This window comes from Pseudophryne corroboree, chromosome 5 (assembly GCF_028390025.1).
Source record: "Pseudophryne corroboree isolate aPseCor3 chromosome 5, aPseCor3.hap2, whole genome shotgun sequence".
Lineage (NCBI taxonomy): Eukaryota > Metazoa > Chordata > Amphibia > Anura > Myobatrachidae > Pseudophryne > Pseudophryne corroboree.
Genome location: NC_086448.1, coordinates 78,906,605 through 78,914,908, shown reverse-complemented (window position 1 = coordinate 78,914,908; position 8,304 = coordinate 78,906,605). Strand labels below are relative to the sequence as shown.

The 8,304-nt window shown below is 45.0% G+C and overlaps 1 long non-coding RNA gene across 1 annotated transcript; it reads left to right on the top strand.

Moving 5' to 3' along the window:
- The first annotated feature begins 2,868 nt into the window (after window positions 1-2,868).
- LOC134928795 (uncharacterized) lies at window positions 2,869-6,092 on the top strand. Its single transcript, XR_010178016.1, has 3 exons — window positions 2,869-2,926; window positions 3,335-3,455; window positions 6,026-6,092. It is a non-coding gene; the product is annotated as an uncharacterized LOC134928795 (long non-coding RNA).
- The last annotated feature ends 2,212 nt before the right edge of the window (window positions 6,093-8,304 follow it).

Below are 8,304 nucleotides of genomic sequence, written 5' to 3'. Positions count from 1 at the left end.
ACAGCCGTGGACTACCGTACTGTGTCTGCTGCTAATATAGACTGGATGATAATGATATGAAATCAATATATATATGTATATATAATATCACTAGTACTGCAGCCGGACAGGTAGATATATATTTATTAGGTAATGATGACTGATGACGGACCTGCTGGACACTGTCAGCTCAGCAGCACCGCAGACTGCTACAATAAGCTACTATAGTAGTATGTATCAAGAAGAAAGAAAAAAAAAACCACGGGTAGGTGGTATACAATTATGGATGGACTGCCGAGTGCCGACACAGAGGTAGCTACAGCCGTGGACTAACGTACTGTGTCTGCTGCTAATATAGACTGGATGATAATGATATGAAATCAATATATATATGTATATATAATATCACTAGTACTGCAGCCGGACAGGTAGATATATATTTATTAGGTAATGATGACTGATGACGGACCTGCTGGACACTGTCAGCTCAGCAGCACCGCAGACTGCTACAGTAAGCTACTATAGTAGTATGTATCAAGAAGAAAGAAAAAAAAAACCACGGGTAGGTGGTATACAATTATGGATGGACTGCCGAGTGCCGACACAGAGGTAGCTACAGCCGTGGACTAACGTACTGTGTCTGCTGCTAATATAGACTGGATGATAATGATATGAAATCAATATATATATGTATATATAATATCACTAGTACTGCAGCCGGACAGGTAGATATATATTTATTAGGTAATGATGACTGATGACGGACCTGCTGGACACTGTCAGCTCAGCAGCACCGCAGACTGCTACAGTAAGCTACTATAGTAGTATGTATCAAGAAGAAAGAAAAAAAAAAAAACACGGGTAGGTGGTATACAATTATGGATGGACTGCCGAGTGCCGACACAGAGGTAGCTACAGCCGTGGACTACCGTACTGTGTCTGCTGCTAATATAGACTGGATGATAATGATATGAAATCAATATATATATGTATATATAATATCACTAGTACTGCAGCCGGACAGGTAGATATATGTTTATTAGGTAATGATGACTGATGACGGACCTGCTGGACACTGTCAGCTCAGCAGCACCGCAGACTGCTACAGTAAGCTACTATAGTAGTATGTATCAAGAAGAAAGAAAAAAAAAAAAACACGGGTAGGTGGTATACAATTATGGATGGACTGCCGAGTGCCGACACAGAGGTAGCTACAGCCGTGGACTAACGTACTGTGTCTGCTGCTAATATAGACTGGATGATAATGATATGAAATCAATATATATATGTATATATAATATCACTAGTACTGCAGCCGGACAGGTATATATATTTATTATGTAATGACTGATGACGGACCTGCTGGACACTGTCAGCTCAGCAGCACCGCAGACTGCTACAGTAAGCTACTATAGTAGTATATATAAAGAAGAAAGAAAAAAAAAAAACACGGGTAGGTGGTATACAATTATAATATTATATATATATTAATTATATACAATTATATATATATTAATTAAACTGGTGGTGATTATTAAACTGGTGGTCAGGTCACTGGTCACACTATCAGCAACTTGCAAGTAGTACTCCTAAGCATACAATCACAATATATATTATACTGGTGTGGCACTTTGGCAGCAAAAGTGTGCACTGTACGTTATATGTACTATGTACTCCTGAGTCCTGAGTCCTGCTCTCAGACTCTAACTGCTCCCCACTGTCAGTGTCTCCCCCACAAGTCAGATAATACAATACAGTCACACTATCTATCACTTCACTTCAGCAAGTACTAGTAGTAGTAGTACTCCTCCTAATGCTCCCCAAAATTACTACTGTGTCTCTCTCTAGTGAGACTGTCTCACTCTCTTCTCGAATCTCTATAAACGGAGAGGACGCCAGCCACGTCCTCTCCCTATGAATCTCAATGCACGTGTGAAAAATGGCGGCGACGCGCGGCTCCTTATATAGAATCCGAGCCTCGCGAGAATCCGACAGCGTGATGATGACGTTCGGGCGCGCTCGGGTTAACCGAGCAAGGCGGGAGGATCCGAGCCTGCTCGGCCCCGTGTAAAAAACCCTGAAGTTCGGGCGGGTTCGGATTCCGAGGAACCGAACCCGCTCATCTCTACTTTATACGCTCATGGGTTACACAGGTTCTGTGGCTGATTAAACCAGGTGAAATGCAGACTTGAGGTCAGCCAGCCACGGAAACTGTATAATTCGTGAGTCTCCTGGTTTAATGGAATAGTATAGTTACTACTATAGCTATCTCCATCTCTCTCTCTCTCTCTCTCTCTCTCTCTCTCTTTCTCTCTCTCTCTCTCTATACACACACACACACACACACACACACGCACACATAACAGAAAATGATTAATTCATCCTCTTAGATAAAGAGCTTTATTTCCTTATAAAATATAAGTGGTGGTTAAGGGGGGCATTTACTAAGCAATGATAAGAGCAGAGAAGTGAGCTGGTGGAGAAGTTGTCCATGGCAACCAATCAGCACTGAAGTAAAATCTATAATTTGCATACTATAAAATGATACAGGGCTACTGATTGGTTGATGAGGCCACTTCTCCACTGGCTCACTTCTCGACTCTTATCACTGCTTAGTAAATGTCCCCTTTAGTCTAGAAATTCCTGTCACTTATATTTTCCCTTTACCTATATATTGAGGCTCTCTGTACAACATTGCCTTATACAACTGTACTTAATTTTCTACACTAGTTTTTAAACTAGAAATTCATGTATATCCAGTTGTAATTGATGTAGAAAATGTATATGTAAGATAGCTGTAACTCTGTAGCTTTGCTGCTGGTAACTGTGACATCACACCTAGCCTGTGACATCACTGGCCCGTGACATCACAATGCTTCTTCCTGTAACATTCTATCTACAGCTGCTGAAGTTTCCAGTTACCATGCAGGAAGACAGGTAGGAGGAGGTGAGTACTACATAGCAGGGTATGATGAAGGGGGGTAAGGAAGACAGAGTGCAGTATAGTCCGCTGAAAGGCAAGACAAGATAGACAGAACAGGGAATACAGGTACAAGGACACATAAATAGGAGAAGCTCAGGAAGGAACAACATATTAGGAATAAAAATGTAGCATTACAGAAATAAAGAGGGCAGTATGGAGGATAAACACACATACAGGGGATGCAGATAGGTCTCTATGAGGCAGGATCGTGGCTTTGGGATGAAAAAGTTAATAAAATAGATAAATGGGATATTGATAACTGTGAAAGTATCTTGTTTGGTTTAAGGAAAACTGGGAAACTGGTTGACTCATGGACATTTTATTGTACTTAAACTAGTACTATGCTTAATGATAGTCTCTTGTGTTTTTTAGATCATCTGGCAAAGAGATTTGCAGAGTGTCGGGTGACCGGCAAAGAGATCTGCAAAGTGTCAGTTGAAGACGACGGGAGGAGTCGCAGAGGAATTAGTGACTGGAGAATAGCATGCAGGAGGTAAGTTACCATACTTGTGTAATTGTGTGTGTGGTGGGGGGTATTGAGAGCACAGTACAAAACATAGGGTCTATGGTGGGGGAGAGCGGACAATACAAAACATACAGAAGGGGGAAACTTGGTATAGCACATACAGATGGTGTGGGGGCACAATATAAAAACATAGAAATTGTGGTGTACTCTATAGGACATATAGAGGAAGGACATACACTCCTGGGGGTTGCGAGATGTAGAACATACTGTAATACAGAAAAACAGGAAGGGTGGGGAGAGCATGATACAGAACATACAGATCAGGGGAAGAACAATACAGATCGGGGGAGATAGTGAAATGGCTGACATTTACAGTATATCAATGACCTGGGGGCAGGTGTACAAAGCCTGGGAGAGTGATAAAGTGGAGAGAGATAAACTAACAACCAATCAGCTCCTAGTTGTCATTTTTCAAACACAGCCTGTAACATGGCAGTTAGGAGCTGATTGGCTGGCACTTTACCTCTCTCCACTTTATCACTATGCAGGGCTTAATACATCTCCCCCATAGAATAACCAAATGATGAAATGGTACAGAATGGTATAAATGATGTGAATTGGAGCTGTAACAAGTGACTGTTTCCCTCAGCCAGATGTACTAAGCTTGAAAAGTGATAAATATCACTGTGATAAAGCACCAGCCAATCGGCTCCTAACTGTCATTTTTCAAACACAGCCTGTGACATGGCAGTTAGGAGCCGATTGGCTGGTGCTTTATCACAGTGATATTTATCACTTTTCAAGCTTAGTACATCTGGCCCCCTATCTTTACATATAATAAAGTTGACATTGGCCCTCATTCTGAGTTGTTCACTCGTTCTTTTCTTCGCATCGGTGCGATTTTCCGCTAACTGCGCATGCGCAATGTTCGCACTGCGGCTGCGCCAAGTAAATTTGCTATGCAGTTAGGTATTTTACTCACGGCATTACGAGGTTTTTTCTTCGTTCTGGTGATCGCAATGTGATTGACAGGAAGTGGGTGTTTCTGGGCGGAAACCGGCCGTTTTATGGGAGTGTGTGAAAAAACGCTACCGTTTCTGGGAAAAACGCGGGAGTGGCTGGAGAAACGGGGGAGTGTCTGGGCGAACGCTGGGTGTGTTTGTGACGTCAAACCAGGAACGACAAGCACTGAACTGATCGCACTGGAAGAGTAAGTCTCGAGCTACTCAGAAACTGCATAGAAAAATCTTTTCGCAATATTGCGAATACTTCGTTCGCAATTCTGCTAAGCTAAGATACTCTCCCAATAGGCGGCAGCTTAGCGTGTGCAATGCTGTTAAAAGCAGCTTGCGAGCGAACAACTCGGAATGACCACCATAGTTCTTTCCCTTGAGTCCTTCTCCTTACCGCTCAGGGGGACTGATTCAGATGCGGACGCAGCGCTGCTGTTGCACCAAGTGGCTCAATGCTTTTTCACTGTGCATGCGTGTAAGCTGCACTGTGAACAAAATTAAATCAAGCTCACATAGAGGATCCCATCGCAAAGTGATTGACAGGAAGTCAGCGTTTGAGGTGGTAACGGGGGTGGATAACTGTATGCGGGTGCGTCAGGTCCGTTCAAACACCGTTCCATGTGCGTGCATAAATTACCCACTGCGCCCTGTGTTGCTGCTGGAGAGCCCCCTGTGTCTAGGAGACTTGCTCAGCCTGCGACTGCTCAGACTCACGATGCAATTGTGAACGGCAATATGGCAGCAGCGATCGCTTCAACAACCACAACTGAATCAGGCCACAATTACACCATTATATTTTACTATTTTATCACATTTAACAACTAAGGGGTCAGTTTAATTAGGTGCGAGTTTGTCTTACAACAGCCGCACTTTCCGGTAGCCCCATAGGCTGAATCTGGCCATGAAGGGTGAGTTTGGATGCTGTTGAAATGTCGCAGCAATGGTAACTCGTACCTAATTGGATTGACCCCTAAATGTTAGCATTTTATAGCTTTTATTATTTACTGGTCAAATTTCTTTTCTGAAAGTACCCACTAATTACTATAAGAGAGAACTTATCCCCCCAATGTGTGTATTGTATAAAAACAATGGGCCCTTTGGGATAATTGTCCTTATTTCAGGCATTTTCCATGTCCTCAGTAGTTAAAGTAAAGGGGGGTACTCACGGAGCGATATTCTAAGCAATCTGACTAGATTATTAGAATATCAGCATGATCGCTCCGTGTGTAGCCCCCTCAGCGATAGCGATGCGCGGCCCCGCACATCGCTATCGCTGCTGCTAGATTGGCCTGCAATAGGCCAATCTAGCGGGTCGCTCACTTCACCCGCTGGGTGAAATGAGCGGCCCCCCCGTCTCCCCCCGCACGCTCAGCACAGATCGCGCTGTGCTGAGCGGCGGGAGAGATGTGTGCTGAGTGGTTCGCTCAGCACACATCTCTCCTGCATCGGCCCGTCTATATGGGCCTTAACATATTACATAGAGATTTTCTCTCTACACAACCACACCACTGTCTGCAGTTTGTCTCTCTGCTTGTTCATCCACTAACAATGATTTTTCATCTCTTCGTCTTTGTCTACACGCAGTGGGTGATCCCTGAATAGCTGCCCTGGGAGGAGAGCTGCGGACACATGCTCCAAATGTTGGGACAAATGCATTACCTATTAGGAGATGCTGTAAAGATGCCGGCTGTCGGGTTTACAGCAGTCAGAATACTGACACTGGGATCCAACACTCTTCAGAATCCCGACGTTGGAACTCCGAATGGACAAGGATACCGACAACTGTATCCCCACGATCATAGGTTTAGGGCTGGGCAAGGAGGGTTAGGTTTAGGCATCAGGCACGGGGGAGGGGGGATGGTTAGGCTGCGGGGAAGGGAGGGTTAGGTTTAGGTGTCAGTCGGGGGGGGGGGGGTTAGGTTTAGGCATCAGGCGGGGGGTTAGGGTTAGGCTGCAGGTGGGGGGAGGTTAGGGTTAGGCTGCGGATAGGGTGGGTTAGGCACCCTCGGAGGTGGTTAGGCTGCATGGGAGGGAGGGTTAGGTTTAGGCATCAGACGGGAGGATTAGGTTTAGGCATTAGGCAGGGGGGTTAAGTTTAGGCTGTGGATGGGGGAGCTTAGGGTTAGGCAGGGGGATTAGGTTTAGGAGTCAGGCGGGGGGGTTAAGTTTAAGCTGTGGATGAGGGGAGGATAGGGTTAGGCTGCGGGTGGGGGGAGGATAGGGTTAGGCTGCGGGTAGGGTTGGTTAGGGTTAAACACCCCTGGGGTGGTTAGGTATTGGGGAAGGGAGGGTTAGGTTTAGGCATCAGGTGGGGGGTTAGGTTTAGGCATCATGTGGGGAGTTAGGTTTAGGCATCAGGCGGAGGTTAGGATTAGACTGCGGGTGGGGGGGATAGGGTTAGGCTTCGGGTGGGGGAAGTTGGGGTTAGGCTGTGGGTAGGGTGGGTTAGGCACCCCTGGGAGTGGTTAGGCTGCGGGGAAGGGAGGGTTAGGTTTAGGCAGCAGGGACGTAGGTTAGGATTAGGCACCTCCGCGGGAGGGTTAGGCACAAAGGGGGGAGGTTAGGGTTAGACTGCGGACAGGCAGGGTTAGGGGGGTGGGGAGAACACCCCTTACTCACCCCTGTCGGTTTTTTCTGTACTGGGATCCCGGCATCGGTATGACAACCACCGGGATCCCATGCGCCGGGATATCATACTGACCCTCTATTAGTGCACCTCTTAATGCCCAGAGGGAAGGGCGATCCTGAGGCCATGGTTCCCCAGAGGTTTCCCCCCAAGGGGGTTTTCCTCTCCTGAGTGCTGAAGGATGACTCTTCGTGAGTCCAGAGGTGTAGCTTTTATGCCATAATCAATCTCATGCCCGTCCCTGCAATGTATAAGAAGTAAAATAATCGCTAATGCGATCACTTTACTTCTGGGTTTAGACCCCGGCTGCACTAGTTCACATGTGTAATCGTCAGACTGCGTATGTGAGAGCAGACAGTAATGCAGAGGGATCCCAAGGATCCTTCTCCTGGGAATTATTGCATAATGTAGCCCACAGGCTACAAAAGCCATTTAGAAATGGCATTAGCTGCCGGGCCAAGCTCAGAAATACTTTACATTCTGGAGCTTGGTGAGTTTCGCAGTTTACCATCTGCCGTAGAAACTTTTGGTGGCTGCTTTTGTGATCACAATGGGAGGAATGCAACAGATATCTCCAATATCCATTGCAGTCCCCAATACATACAATCAGGAGCTGGTTAGTATTTGTGGGAAGCCCCCAAAACTGACTGTTTTTGGAGATGTCTCGCAAATATTATTTATTAAATATTCCACATAATAAACTTTTTATATTTTAACATAAACTAAAAAATGTTTTATGTATTCATTGACTGAGTCTCCCGTCTTTACTGAATGCTAATTTCACAGGGTCCGCAAATTATTACTGATATGACTGTTACTCTACTGTCCTGCTGGTGCTCCTGACCTGCTGTATAGCAGCCAGACATATATTTTATATACAGCACTCTTGGGGAGATGTATCAAGCCTTGGAGAGAGATAAAGTGCAGATGTCCAAACCACCCAATCATCTTCTGTCACTTATCTAGCACAGTACATGAAATGATACCTGTAGTTAGAAGCTTCATTTGATTTGGGCAAATACTCAACTTTATCTCTCTCCACGGCTTGATACATCTCCTGGAAAATATCATGTCTTCCTTTCACTTAATTAACAAGTTAAATTATTTGTTTTGGAAACAGGGTAAGAAATTCACAGTATAAGATCATGTTATAATGGCTTGTCAATACCTCCTGGTACATTTACATTGATTTATCATTCACATTTCTTCCATGCCAGCTACTATGGGGCCCAGAGCT